Raw genomic sequence first — 13,285 nt, 5'->3', positions numbered from 1 at the left:
TCTTTGTAGCTTTGCTTGGAAAATGTCAGTTGCAGGTGGGTGGACAGACAGTAATTTGAAGCGCAATGGTTGAATTGGTAGGAATGGGCTAACTGGTTTCTCTGTGTGGTTATCTGTTCTCATTCCTTCCCTTCGTGCCCTTTCTCCTCTTTGCGTGTGGCTTTTTATTTTATTTATTTATGGTTCTGTACTTCCTTCTCCAGCTTCTTAGGCATTTAATGATTGTGGGCAAGAAGCGTGCTGCTCACCTGGGCCTGACCAATGGATTCCGGATGGTTGTGGATGAAGGGCCTGAGTGTGGGCAGTCTGTCTGTCGCGTACATCTACCTATTCTAGGTGGTTGTGAGTTGGGCTGGCCGCCTGGCTAAGATTTTTGCACCGCGGGAGTTGCTGCATGTGTACGAGTGGCCACTGAATGGATTTTGTTTGTTGCCCGTCAATCTCGACACAGTTGATGTCTGATTTTGTGTGATGTGTGTCTGTGGAAAGTACTAAAAGCTTTGAGCAGCGGTTGCACAATAAAGATTTAGCATGGGGATATCATCTCTGTCTTGTGCGTTTTTACTGAGGGAAATAGTTGTATGAGTTAAAATGGTGTCTCCCCTGAGCTTAAGTATGTGGAACATTTCAGTCCGTTAACAGTGTTCTATAGATAGATAATGATTTGCCCAGTCATTTGAAACGTGATGCTGGAACTGCTTAGCAATAGTCTCCTGCATCTTGTAGGAAGCAAACTCTTTGCTTTTTGGAAGTAGTATGCAAATGTACTTGAAGCCAGCTGTCATGGTTTAAATCAAGCTAGCAATATAACCACCATAGCTGCTCGCTCACTTCCCCCCATCCTGCATGCGTGAGAGAATCAAAAGGGAAGGGAGAAACTTGGATTGAGATAAACAAACACAGTTTAATAAAATAACACCAATGTACTAATAGTCATATATAGAAAATGGAAAATAGAATCTAAAATAAAAGAGAGAGAGAAGAGAGAAAAAGACTGTAAGGTCCAGAGGCCTGTGCAAAATGGCAGGATGGCCAGAGGCCAAAATAAAGTCCTGAACAGAACTCTCCCAAACGGGTCTCTGGCCCGGCTCTGACAAAGAGCTAGCTGCAAGATCTTGACTCTCCTTAAGTATGAAGCATGATGCTAATGGCGTGGAATATTCTTATTGATCAGTCTGGATGTCGGTCATGGTCTGCCCCATCTATGCCCCCCTTACTAGCTGCCTCATGCCTGTGGGCAGAGCACTCGGAACTGTTCTTGGCTCTCGGACCAGAGCAATTAAAACCATTTACTCTGTCCCAGGCTGTTATCTTCTTGTTCTCCAATTAAATCTAAATGATGACCGTGCTAGCTATGAAAAAAAATTCTAACTGCATGAAAAAATTAACTCACTTTCAGTCAAACCAGCACACCAGTGTAGGCTGCTGCTAAAACGGTAGAAAATACCATATGTGACGCTACAGGTGTGCCATACAAGGGTGGTTTCGGCACAGTGCAATGTGTTGGAAGCATCCAACTCCTGTTGGAGTGCTTTATCAATGGCTGTGTTTTATGGCCTCTCAGTCAGCGACGTGCAACAAGCACAGCAACGGCTACAGAGAAACTGCCAGATATTTTAACGTGGTGAAACGAAGAGCGCAGCAGTGGCTATGTTAAGAGCTGAGCCTAGGCATGGATTGAGGAGATGAGGAGGGAATCCTGTAGCCGGGCAAAACTGTGGTCATGCTGAGAGAATTGCTGTGAACCAGCTGATCTTGTGAGAGGGGCTGATGCAGAGGGGGCATTGCCAGGAGCAACCAAGGAAGATTCAAATGGCCTCCTAGGGAGCGTAGCAAACAAGGCCAGCAAACAGGGGTGAGGCAGTTAGTGTGGCAGTTTGCGCTGAAGGGTGAGTGGGTAGGGTGAGGAAGCTTTGCTGGCTCAAGTGATTACCTCAATTGGTTTTCGTCACCCTCGCAGAAGGAGCCAACTATGGTACCCACTCGGGGCAAAGGTAAGTACTCTGCACTCAACAACATAGAGGTAACAACCCAGACAGAGCTGCCATGGGAACATGCAGCCACCCAGACCTCAGTCTGCAGAGTATGCCAGAGCCTTTCACTGGTATAGAGTGGCAGTAGAGAAAACATTTGTGTGAGGTGTGAGAAGTTGGATGACCTCCTCAGCCTGGTAGTAGAACTGAAAGAGGAGTTAGAAAGGTCGAGAAGTATCAGGGAGCTGGTAAAGGAAATCGACCTGTGGGATCAAGCTTTGGTCACCCACAGACAGATAAGACCACCAGCAAGAAATGAAGATCAAGGGATTCCTGTATCCTCCCCTTGCCTGACTGAAAAAATCAGGGCAAGGGAAAGGGATGAATGGAATAAAGTCCACACTTGGGTTGGCAGGAGAAACACCCCCTTACCCACCCCACCCTCCCGGGTGCCTCCGTTCAACAGGCATGAGGCTCTGGATGTGGAATGCAGTGACACGAGGGATAGGGGGCAATGGCAGCGTGTTCCTGCTCGGCGTAGAAGGAGGAGGGTCCCTTTTGTGACCACCCCACCTTCCCAGGTTCCCTCGCAAAACAGGTATGAGGCCTTGCAAGTGGAACCAAGCAACAACATTGAGGGAGGCGGTTCCGCTAAGTTGGAAGTGCCGCAGAGGATAAGTCATTCTGTGCCCTCCATCAAAACAGCTCCCACAAAGGAAAAAAGGTGGGTTGTGTTCGTGGGAGACTCCCTTCTAAAGGGAACAGAAGGCCCTATATGCAGGCTAGACCCACTTCTTCGGGAAGTCTGATGCCTCCCTGGGGCCAGCGTTAAAGACATAAAAAGTAAACTTCCTGCCCATGTTAGGCTCTCAGACTATTATCCCCTAATAATTTTTCAGGTAGGCAATGATGTAAGTGAAAAGGGAAAACGAAAGGCAATCAAGAGAGACTTCAGGATCTTGGGATGACTGATCAAAGGGTCAGGAGCACAAGTAGTGTCCCCTCTGTCCCCACAGTTGCAGGGTTTCAGGAGGAAAGATGCAGGAAGACCGCCAGATCAGTACCTGGCTGTGGGACTGGTGTCACTGGCAGAATTTTTTGGTTTTGATCATGGGCTGGGTTACACGGCACCTGGTCTGCTAGCAAGAAATATGACACACCTGTCTCAAAAAGGGAAAAGGATCCTGGGGCAGGAGTTAGCAGGACTCATTGAGAGGACTTTAAACTAGATTTGAAGCGGGGAGGGGAGGAAACCAGATGTGGCAGAAGCATACCCAAGGGCGGCATGCCAGCATTTGAGGGAAGGGGTGCTAGCGAGGCCCTTCAGACTGCCATCCCAGTGGAGGTAGGGAATGGAGAGCCACGCAGTAGGATAAACACAAGGGTTAATGATCTGTCAGAAATCGTGGAAGCACTTGAGGATGGCCACCAAGGAATTTAGGGCTTCTCACCAGAAAAAGGTGGCGGGATTAATGGCCCAGCTGAAGTGCATCTGTATGAATGCACACAGCATGGGCAACAAACAGGAGGGGTGGGAAGCCATTGTGAGGCAGAAAAGCTATGATATAGTAGCCATCTCAGAAACATGGTGGGATGATTCTGACAACTGGAGTGCTGCATTAGATGGTTATAAAATCTTCAGAAGAGATAGGCAAGGAAGGAGAGGAGGTGGGGTAGCCATGTATGTCAGGGGGTGTTATGATAGTCTGGAGCATGATGAGGGTGATGATAGGGTTGAGTGTCTATGGGTGAGAATCAAGGGGAAGAGCAACAAGGCAGATATCCTGGTAGGAGTCTGTTACAGACCACCCAACCAGGATGAAGAGGCAGATGAAATATTTTGCAGGCAGCTGGGAGAAGTCTCCCAATCGCTAGCCCTTGTTTTTGTGGGGGACTTAAACCTACCGAATGTCTGCTGGAAATAAAACACAGCAGAGAGGAAGTAGTCTAGGAGGCTCCTGGAGTGTATGGAGGACAACTCCTTGACACAGCTGGTCAGCGAACCTACTGGGGAAGGTACCCCGCTGGATCTGTTGTTTGTAAATAGAGAAGGACTTGTGGGCAATGTGTTGGTTGGAGGTCACCTTGGGCATAGTGATCATGAAACGATTGAGTTTTCTGTTCTTGGAGAAGTAAGGAGGGTGGTCAGCAGAACTGCTACTTTGGACTTCCGAAGGGGAGACTTTGATCTGTTTAGGAGGCTGGTTGGCAGAGTCCCTTGGGAGGCAGTCCTGAAGGACAAAGGAGTCCAGGAAGGCTGGTCTCTCTTCAATAAGGTAATCTTAGAGGCACAGGAGCAGGCTGTCCCCATGTGCCCAAAAGCGAGCTGGCGGGGAAGAAGGCTGGCCTGGCTGAATAGAGAGCTGTGTCTGGAACTTAGGAATAAAAAGAAAATTTATAACCTTTGGAAGGAGGGGCAGGTGACTCAAGAGGAATACAAGAACTCTGTGAGGTTATGCAGGGAGAAAATTAGAAGGACCAAAGCCCAACTAGAACTTAATCCCAGCCACTGTTGTAAAAGGCAACAAGAAATGTTTCTATAAATATATCAGCAACAAAAGAAAGGCTAAGGAGAATCTCCATCTCCTGATGGATGTGAGGGGAAACAGTGACAGAAGATGAGGGAAAGGCTGATGTACTAAATATCTTCTTTGCCTTAGTCTTTAATAGTAAGACCAGTTGTGCTCCAGGTACCCAGCCCCCTGAGCCAGAAGACAGGGATGGGGAGCAGAATGAAGCCCCAATAATCCAAAGGGAAATGCTTAGCAACCTGCTACACCACTTGGACACCCAAAAGTCTATGGGGCCGGATGGGATACACCCAAGGGTGCTGAGGGAACTGGCGGAGGTTATCACTAAGCCACTTTCCATTATCTATCAGCAATGTTGGCTAACTGGGGAGGTCCCAGTTTACTGGAAGTTGGCAAACATGATGCCCATCTACAAGAAGGGCCGAAAGGAAGATCCAGGGAATTACAGGCCTGCCAGTCTGACCTCAGTGCCGGGGAAGGTCAGGGAGCAGATCATCCTAAATGCCATCACACAGCACATACGAGACAACCAAGCGATCAGTCCCAGTCAGCATGGGTTTATGAAAGGCAGGCAACCTGATCTCCTTCTATGACAAGGTGACCCACCTTGTAGATGAGGGAAAGGCTGTGGATATTGTGTACTTAGACTTCAGTAAGGCCTTTGACACTGTATCCCACGGCATTCTCCTGGAGAAGCTGACAGCTCATGGCCTGGATGGGTGTACTCTTTGATGGATAAAGAACTTGCTGGATGGCTGGGCCCAAAGAGTTGTGAATGGAGCCAAATCCAGTTGGCAGCCGGTCATGAGTGGTGTTCCTCAGGGCTCAGTATTGGGGCCAGTTCTGTTTAATATCTTTATCGATGATCCAGATGAGGGGATTGTGTGGGAACGGCAGGACATGCAGGTCCAGCCACTTGTATGATAAAGGAAGATCAATACTAACATGACCATCCAGAGCGTCAAAGAAGAAATACTACTAACAAGATTAAATCACAGCAATCAGTCAAAACAGTGAGAATGATATCTCAGGCCAGAACACCGCCCTTAGGATGTATGGCGTGTGAGTGTTGGGCCTGGGCGTGTGTGTTTGGAATAACATTTTTTGAAAAAAACGTTCTGTTTAACCTCTTGGTCCAGGCCCATATCTTTAAAGCTATAAATGGAGAAAGGCTAATTAAAGAAGGCTCAGGCCAGCTCAGGTCTGCTCTGCCTGGTTCTGCTCTCGCTGCCAACAAGAACTCTGTGTCTGTGCGTCTCTGTCTATGCATCTCTGTATGCGTCGTTCTCATCGCCACGGATTGAGTGCACCCTTAGTAAGTTTGCAGACGACACTAAGTTCAGTAGGAGTGTTGATCTGCTTGAGGGTCAGAAGGCTATACAGAGGGATCTGGACCGGCTGGATTGTTGGGCTCAGGCCAATTGTACGAGGTTTAACAAGGGCAAGTCCTGGGTCCTGCACTTGGGTGACAACAACCCCAGGCAGCACTACAGGCTCGGGGAACAGCGGCTGGAAAGCTGCCTAGCAGAAAAGGATCTGGGGGTGTTGATTGACAGCCAGCTGAATATGAGCCAGCAGTGTGCCCAGGTGGCCAAAAAGGCCAACAGCATCCTGGATTGTATCAGGCATAGTGTGGCCAGCAGGACTAGGGAAGTGATTGTTCCACTGTACTTGGCGCTGGTGAGACCCCATCTTGAATGCTGTGTTCAGTTTTGGGCCCCTCATTATAAGAAAGACATTGAAATACTAGAGAGAGTGCAGAGGAGGACGATGAAGCTGGTGAGGGGCCTGGAGCACAAGTCTTATGAGGAGTGGTTGAGGGAACTGGGGCTGTTTAGCCTCGAGAAAAGAAGGCTGAGGGGAGACTTCAGTGCTGTCTACAACTATCTGAAAGGAGGTTGTAGCATGGAGGGTGTTGGTCTCTTCTCCCAAGTAGCAAGTGATAGGACAAGAGGAAACGGTCTCAAGTTGTGCCAGGGGAGGTTTAGACTGGATATTAGGAAAAAATTCTTCACGGAAAGGGTTGTCAGGCATTGGAACAGGCTGCCCAGGGAAGTGGTGGAGTCACCATCCCTGGAGGTGTTTAAATGGCATATAGATGAGGTTCTTAGGGACATGGTTTAGTGCTAGAGTTAGGTTATGGTTGGACTCAATGACCTTGAAGGATCTCTTCTAACCAAAGTGATTCTATTTTTATATTATTCTATTCTATGGTTCTGGTATCCCTTTTCTGGTGAGGAGGGATATGGTAGGAGAAAACAATTGGTCCGAATGGCAGTTCTGGTGCTTCTCTGACAGAGTGGAATATCTCTTCTGTCAGTTTGGGTCAGTTGTCCTGGCTCTGTCCCCTCCCAACCTCTTGCCCACCCCCAGCTCACTGGATGGTGGAGGTGGGGGTGGTTGGAGAGACCGTCTTCATGCTGTGAGAGCAAATCAGAAGTACATCACGAGACGGCAAATTTAATCTTTAACAGCTATTAAAAAAGGGAGATGTGCATGGCAAAGCAGGGCAATCCTTCACTATATTACTGAGGCATCTGAGATGCCCGCTGGAAGGCATCTTCTTCTCTTCTATATCCCCAAGCCATCAGGTGAAGTTTGGTGACACAGGCGTGTTAAGTAAGCTGAGGGCTTCACTTATCTTTCATCTTCCCGGGGAGGAGATGGAAATTATTTACCTGAAGTAGGTGGAAACTGACACATGACTGTGGCAGTACACTGTCCCCCTACCTCTCCCCCCTCCCCCCCCCTCGCTGAGAACTGATGTGGCAGCTGCATGTGTGCACACCTCCCTCCTCTCCTTCAATGGGGCAAGTTAATGGTCCTTATTGGGAGACCCAGGCCAGAGTCATTAGGAGAGAGGAGGGGGCTCATGTAGCCACAGTAGGGGGGTGCAGAGGTGCACGTAGCCACAGTAGGGGGGTGCAGAGAAGCCGCGAAGCTTCTAGACTGCCCACAGCCAGATCTGACACGGCTATAAATGGGGTCCGCCGAGGCTGCCTTTTGTGTGGTCCTCTTGGAGCGCGGGCCAAATGCTGCCGCCGAGAACCTTCCCGGGACTGGGATACCGTCTAAGGTAACCTCCCGAAAGAAAAATGGGACTGCCTCGTCTCCACGTGTGGGTGAGTGATAACTTAGATATTTCCTCACCAGATAAGCGAGTGTATTAAATAATTCCTCGCCACTTGGGTGGATGTTTTCCTCACTAGACACGTGAGTGTATTCCATGCTTAAATATAAGCACGTGTATTTTCTTTAATAATTCCTTGCCAGATTCAGGCAAGCGTATATCCTTAATATAATTTCTCCCTAAACACGTGGGTGTATTTTTTTCCTGGAGTCAGGGACGGCTCTGGCATTGTTTTTGGTGAGCCACGTGTATACACACTGTGGATCTCCATTATTCTTATTTGCTGTACCCCAATAATTTCCTCAAAGTTGATATCCGAATCTGTATTTTATGTTACCGGAGTGACTGATTGTATAAACCCCGTTTCTAATTGGTTGTTTTCCCGGACTTTCCCGGACAGAATAAAAGCCCGTTTTGGACCTGGTTGTCCGCCTAAAACTAACTTCGGGGTCCCTCCGTGACAATGACGTTTCCTTGAAATTACACTGGTGCAGTGTTTGCTTGCTGACTGACTGAGCCAGGTAGCGATCTATTGTTTTGTCAGTGTAAACTCCCTAAGGTATCTAGAAGGTGTTCCTTCTTCTGGGGGCAGGGGAATTCTGAAGAAGGAAAGTATGACTTATACATTCAGAGAGACTGGGTGATTGGATGATTATCATAGGTTTTAGAAGTCTGTGGTGCCTGGTGGAATTTGTCTTGCCTCGCAGACATTGTTGCTGATACTGGGCTCCAAACCAGAGAGAGTGAAGGGCTGTTAAACAATGATCCAATGAAGAATCGTAGAGTCCTAGAGCAGCCCAGGTGGGAAGGGACCTGGAAAGAACATCTGCTCCAACCTTTTGTGAGAACAGGAGCACAGATGAGATTATCTAGCACCCTATCTAAAGGCATCTTGAAAACCTCCAGCGATGGGGACTCTACCATGTCCCTGGGGAGGCTGTTCCAGTGGATGATTGTTCTTACAGTAAAAACCAAAAATTTACAGAGTCACCGAATGGTTGGGGTTGGAGGGGACCTCTGGAGATCATCTAGTGTAACCCACCTGCTAAAGCAGGTTCACCTAGAGCAGATCACACAGAAATGCGTTCAGGTGGGTTTTTAATGTCTCCAAGGAAGGAGACTGCACAACCTCTCTGGGCAGCCTGTTCCAGTGCTCTGTCACCCTCAAAGTAAAGAAGTTTCTTCCCATATTCATATGGAACCTCCTATGTTTCAGTCTGTGCCCATTGCCCCTCATCCTATTGTTAGGCACCACTGACAAGGGTCTAATCTCATTTTCTTGACACCCAACCTTGAGATATTTATAAGCATAACTAAGATCCCTTCTCAGCCTTCTCCAGGCTGAACAGACCCAGCTCTCTCAGTCTCTCTTCATAAGAAAGATGCTCCAGTCATAGTTGGAGCCCTCTGCTGGACTCCCTTCAGTAATTCCTTGTCCTTCTTAAACTGGGGAGCCCAGAACTGGACACAGTACTCCAGATGCGGCCTCACCAGGGCAGAGCAGAGAGGGAGGATAACCTCCCTTGACCTGCTGGCCACACTCTTCCCAATGCACCCCAGGATACCATTGGCTTTCTTGGCCACAAGGGCACATCGCTGATTCTTGATCAACCTGTTGTTGACCAGGACTCCCAGGTTCTTCTCTGCAATGCTGCTTTCCCACACATCAACCCCTAACCTGTATGGTGCCTGGGGTTATTCCTCCCCAGATACAAGAACCTACACTTGTTCAACTTCATTAGGTTCTTCTCTGCCCAGTTCTCCAGCCTGTCCAGATCTCACTGAATGGCAGCACAGCCTTCTGGTGTATCAAACACTCCTCCCAGTTTTGTATCATCAGCAAACTTGCTGAGGGTACACTCAGTCTTTTCATCCAGGTCACTGATGAACAGGTTGAACAAGACTGGACCCAGTACTAACCCCTGGGGAACCCCACTAACTACAGACCTCCAACTAGACTCTGCACCATTGATCACAACCCTCTGAGCTCTGCCATACAGCCAGTTCTTGATCCATCTCACCGCGCACTCATCCAACCTACACTTCCTGAGCTTATCTATGAGGATGTTGTGAGAGACAGTGTCAAAAGCCTTGCTCAAGTCACGGTAGACAACATCCACTGCTCTTCCCTCATCTACCCAGCCAGTCATACCATCATAAAAGGCTATCAGGTTGGTCAAACATGATTTCCCTTTGGTGAACCCATGCTGACTACTCCTGATAACCTTCTTTTCCTCCACATGCTTGGGGATGATGTCCAGAATGAGTTGTTCCATCACCTTTCTAGGGATGGAGGTGAGGCTGACTGGTCTGTAGTTTCCTGGGTCCTCCTTCTTGCCCTTTTTGAAGACCGGAGTGATGTTGGCCTTCTTCTAGTCCTCAGGCACCTCTCATCCATGACGTTTCCAAGATGATGGAGAGTGGCTTAGCAATAACATCTTCCAGCTCTCTCAGCACTCATGGGTGCGTCCCATCAGAGGCCATGGATTTGTGGGTGTCCAGTTTGCCTAACAATCTCTAACCTGATCCTCTTCAACCAAGGGAAAGTTTTCTTTTCTCCAGTCTTTCTCTCTTACCTCCAGGGTCTGGGATTCCTGAGGGCTTGTCTTAGCAGTAAAGATGGAAGCAAAGGCAATATTCAGTAATTCTGCCTTCTCTGTATCCTCTATCACCAGGGCACCCACCTCACTCAGCACTGGACCTACATTTTCTCTAGCCTTCCTTTTGCTCTTGATGTACTTGAAGAAGCCCTTCTTTGTGGAATATCTTACAGACAGTCACCTTGAGTTATTGGAACGTCCTTGACTAAAATAGAATGAGGAACCAGGATGATTTTCTACAAGATAAGAGGAGGTCGATGAAACACTGTCAGCATGATATTTACTGTGGATGGGTTTCTATTAGACGGAGATTTGTTATTGAACTAGACAGGCCCAAAGGAATTTCAAGGCCACCTTGGAAAACTGAAAACAGGATCTGCTGTAGAAGCAAAACAATTCAGCAGCTACAAGGCAGCAACACGACGTAAATCAACAGACCTATCAGCAGTGAGACTCAGACGCATGGACAGTTCGTGAACATAGATGATATCCAATCAGTTAATGCATGCTTGGAGCGTGGACGCGTGATCAGAAAATAACTGCATATATAAAAAGGCTTGTTTCTGTAATAAATCGGCTTTGCATGATTCACATATTGAATCAGAATGCTGAGTCCTTTATTCGCTCCAACAATTTACAGTGTGTTAGCCAAACTGCCAGAGCGTGTGCAAGATTAAATAAACCAATTGCGAGATAGCTTTAAGTGCATGAACAGCTAGCATAAACCAATCGAAACAGAAAGTTAAATGTGTGTACGATAGCTACCAGCTATAAATGTAAGTGCCTTGCCTAAATAAAGGGTCTTTTGGTTCACCTGCACCAGGAGTCCGTGTCGTCAATCCCTCAAATGGTGACCCCAACGTGATAGGGTCACAGAAACACTGAAGCGAGCGTCTGGAGGGACTCCAGCCGAACGATCATCTCGACAGCTGGACTGATCGAGAAACACGCCTGGGCAATCACCGTCTCACGAATACAGGTGAGCGGCTGGATAGTTAAATATGGGATCTAATTTGTCTGCAGAAGAAGAAGCTATAGTGAAACTATTTTTGTGAATTTTACAAAAGCAGAGAATAAAATATGAAGAACATATTGTTAAGTTAATGCTAAAATGGTTTAAACGGCACTCCAACAACAGTAGCAGCAGTCTTTGATTCAGACACTATTCCCAAGTGCTGACTGATTTGCTGTACAATTTTTGAAATAAAATGTGGCCCTTTATCAGAGGATATATCAGCTGGAACTCCAAACCTTGGTATTATTTCTTGTACTAATGTTTTAGTTACCTGCCGAGCTTTTGCTGTTCTGGTAGGGAGTGCTTCTGACCAACTTGAAAAGGTATCAGTACCAACAAATATCGGCACCCCCCTTTTCTTGGGAGTTCCGAAAAATCAATTTGCCATTATTGCATATGTTTATATAATGCTTCTGCTACTAAAGGCCAAACTAAATAGGAGGTAACAATAAGTTTTCCCTTGTGGGGTGTGAGCCCACCCTTCCTCATTATATGATTCCTCTAAATCTATAATAAGTTTCTGGCCTTCCTTAGTATATTCTGGCTTACCTTCTAAAATAACCTGCCCGTCGGGGACTAGGGCACTTTCTACTTTTATCTTTTGCTTAGGCACCAGTTTTGCCTCTCTGTCCACCAGCTCATTTCCTCTTTCCAATTCCGAGCTCACTTTCTGGTGCGCCTTGATATGCATGATTGCCACCTTCTTAGGAAGTTGAGCTGCCAGTATTTCTTCTGCATGTTTGATATGTTTGCCTTGAGAGTTCAAGAGTCCTTTTTCTTTCCAAATTGTTCCGTGCGCATGCACAACCCTGAAAGCATACTTAGAGTCTGCATAAAAGTTCACAGTTTTACCTTCAGCTAGTTCCAGAGCACAAGTAAGGGCGATTATTTCTGCCTTTTGTGCTGAAGTATTTTAGGCAGAGGTCCAGATTCCATCACTTCATGACTAGTAGTTCTAGCATAACCAGCATGCCTTTCACCGTTCAGGATATTGCTGCTGTCGTACATAAAGCAGTTCTCAGTTTTCTCCATAGGATTGCCCTTTAGATCTGGTCGGCTGGAGTATGTTGCTTCGATGGTTTCCAGGCAATTATGATGAACTGGTTTTCCAATGTAACCACTGAGGAAAGAAGCTGGATTGACAATGTTAGTGACGATGATTTAGCCTGATATTTGAGAAATCTTTGTGGGAAAGCCAATGTCCCATTGCTCATTTAATCCTCTCAAAGTCTCTAGCAACAAGTGCCATGGCGTTAACAGTTGTTTCTTTCCATCTTTGGGTAGTGCTTTGCCGCATAGTAACATCCTTCGTAAAGTCAATTCCAGAAGGCTAATACCCTCCTTCTTCAGAAGCAACTTTCATGTAGATAATATAAGTTCCCCCTCCTGTTCCCAGCAGCTCACCTACTCTTGGTGTTGTGTCTTTTCAAGGATCCGGATCTTTGGCAGCTCCCCCCTGCTACTCTATCAGCTGTACTGGGCTCCGTCTCCACATCTCGTTCGTCTTCGGCTGTCACAGCTTCACCTCTGTCTCTTCTTCATGCGAAATCCTCTTCATGCAGGATCACGTTGGAGTCACCATATGTCGCGGTTTCTTTCTTTCTTTCCCATGACCTCCATAACTAGCAGAAGAAGTCTCTTACAACCATTTAGCACAGAATAAGTCTATTAAGAGATTTTTGGTTTAATTTCCCAGCTTTATCAGAACTACGGATCCACTGGGGATGCCTTTAAATTTCACCCTCAGACTCCTTCATTCAGAATTACAGTTCTCCAACAGCAACATTGCTGGGGGGTGGACTAAAGCCCCTCTTTCGCCGCTTTAGCAGTGGGCAGATAGATTTTTCCTTTTTTTTTATTTTTTTTAATTTTTTTTTAATTTTATTTCTCTTCTCGCTGCAGTTTAGATACAGGCAAGGACATGCAGGTGGTATAATCACTGGTACCAAGTGGGAGTTGCCAGGCCCTAGCAGACTCCTCAGTTACAATGAGCTGAGTTTATCTTGCAGCTTGACACAGGCCTGAAATGTATGTTC

The sequence above is a fragment of the Patagioenas fasciata genome, chromosome W, assembly GCF_037038585.1.
Source record: "Patagioenas fasciata isolate bPatFas1 chromosome W, bPatFas1.hap1, whole genome shotgun sequence".
NCBI lineage: Eukaryota > Metazoa > Chordata > Aves > Columbiformes > Columbidae > Patagioenas > Patagioenas fasciata.
Note: the sequence above shows the minus strand (reverse complement) of the source record.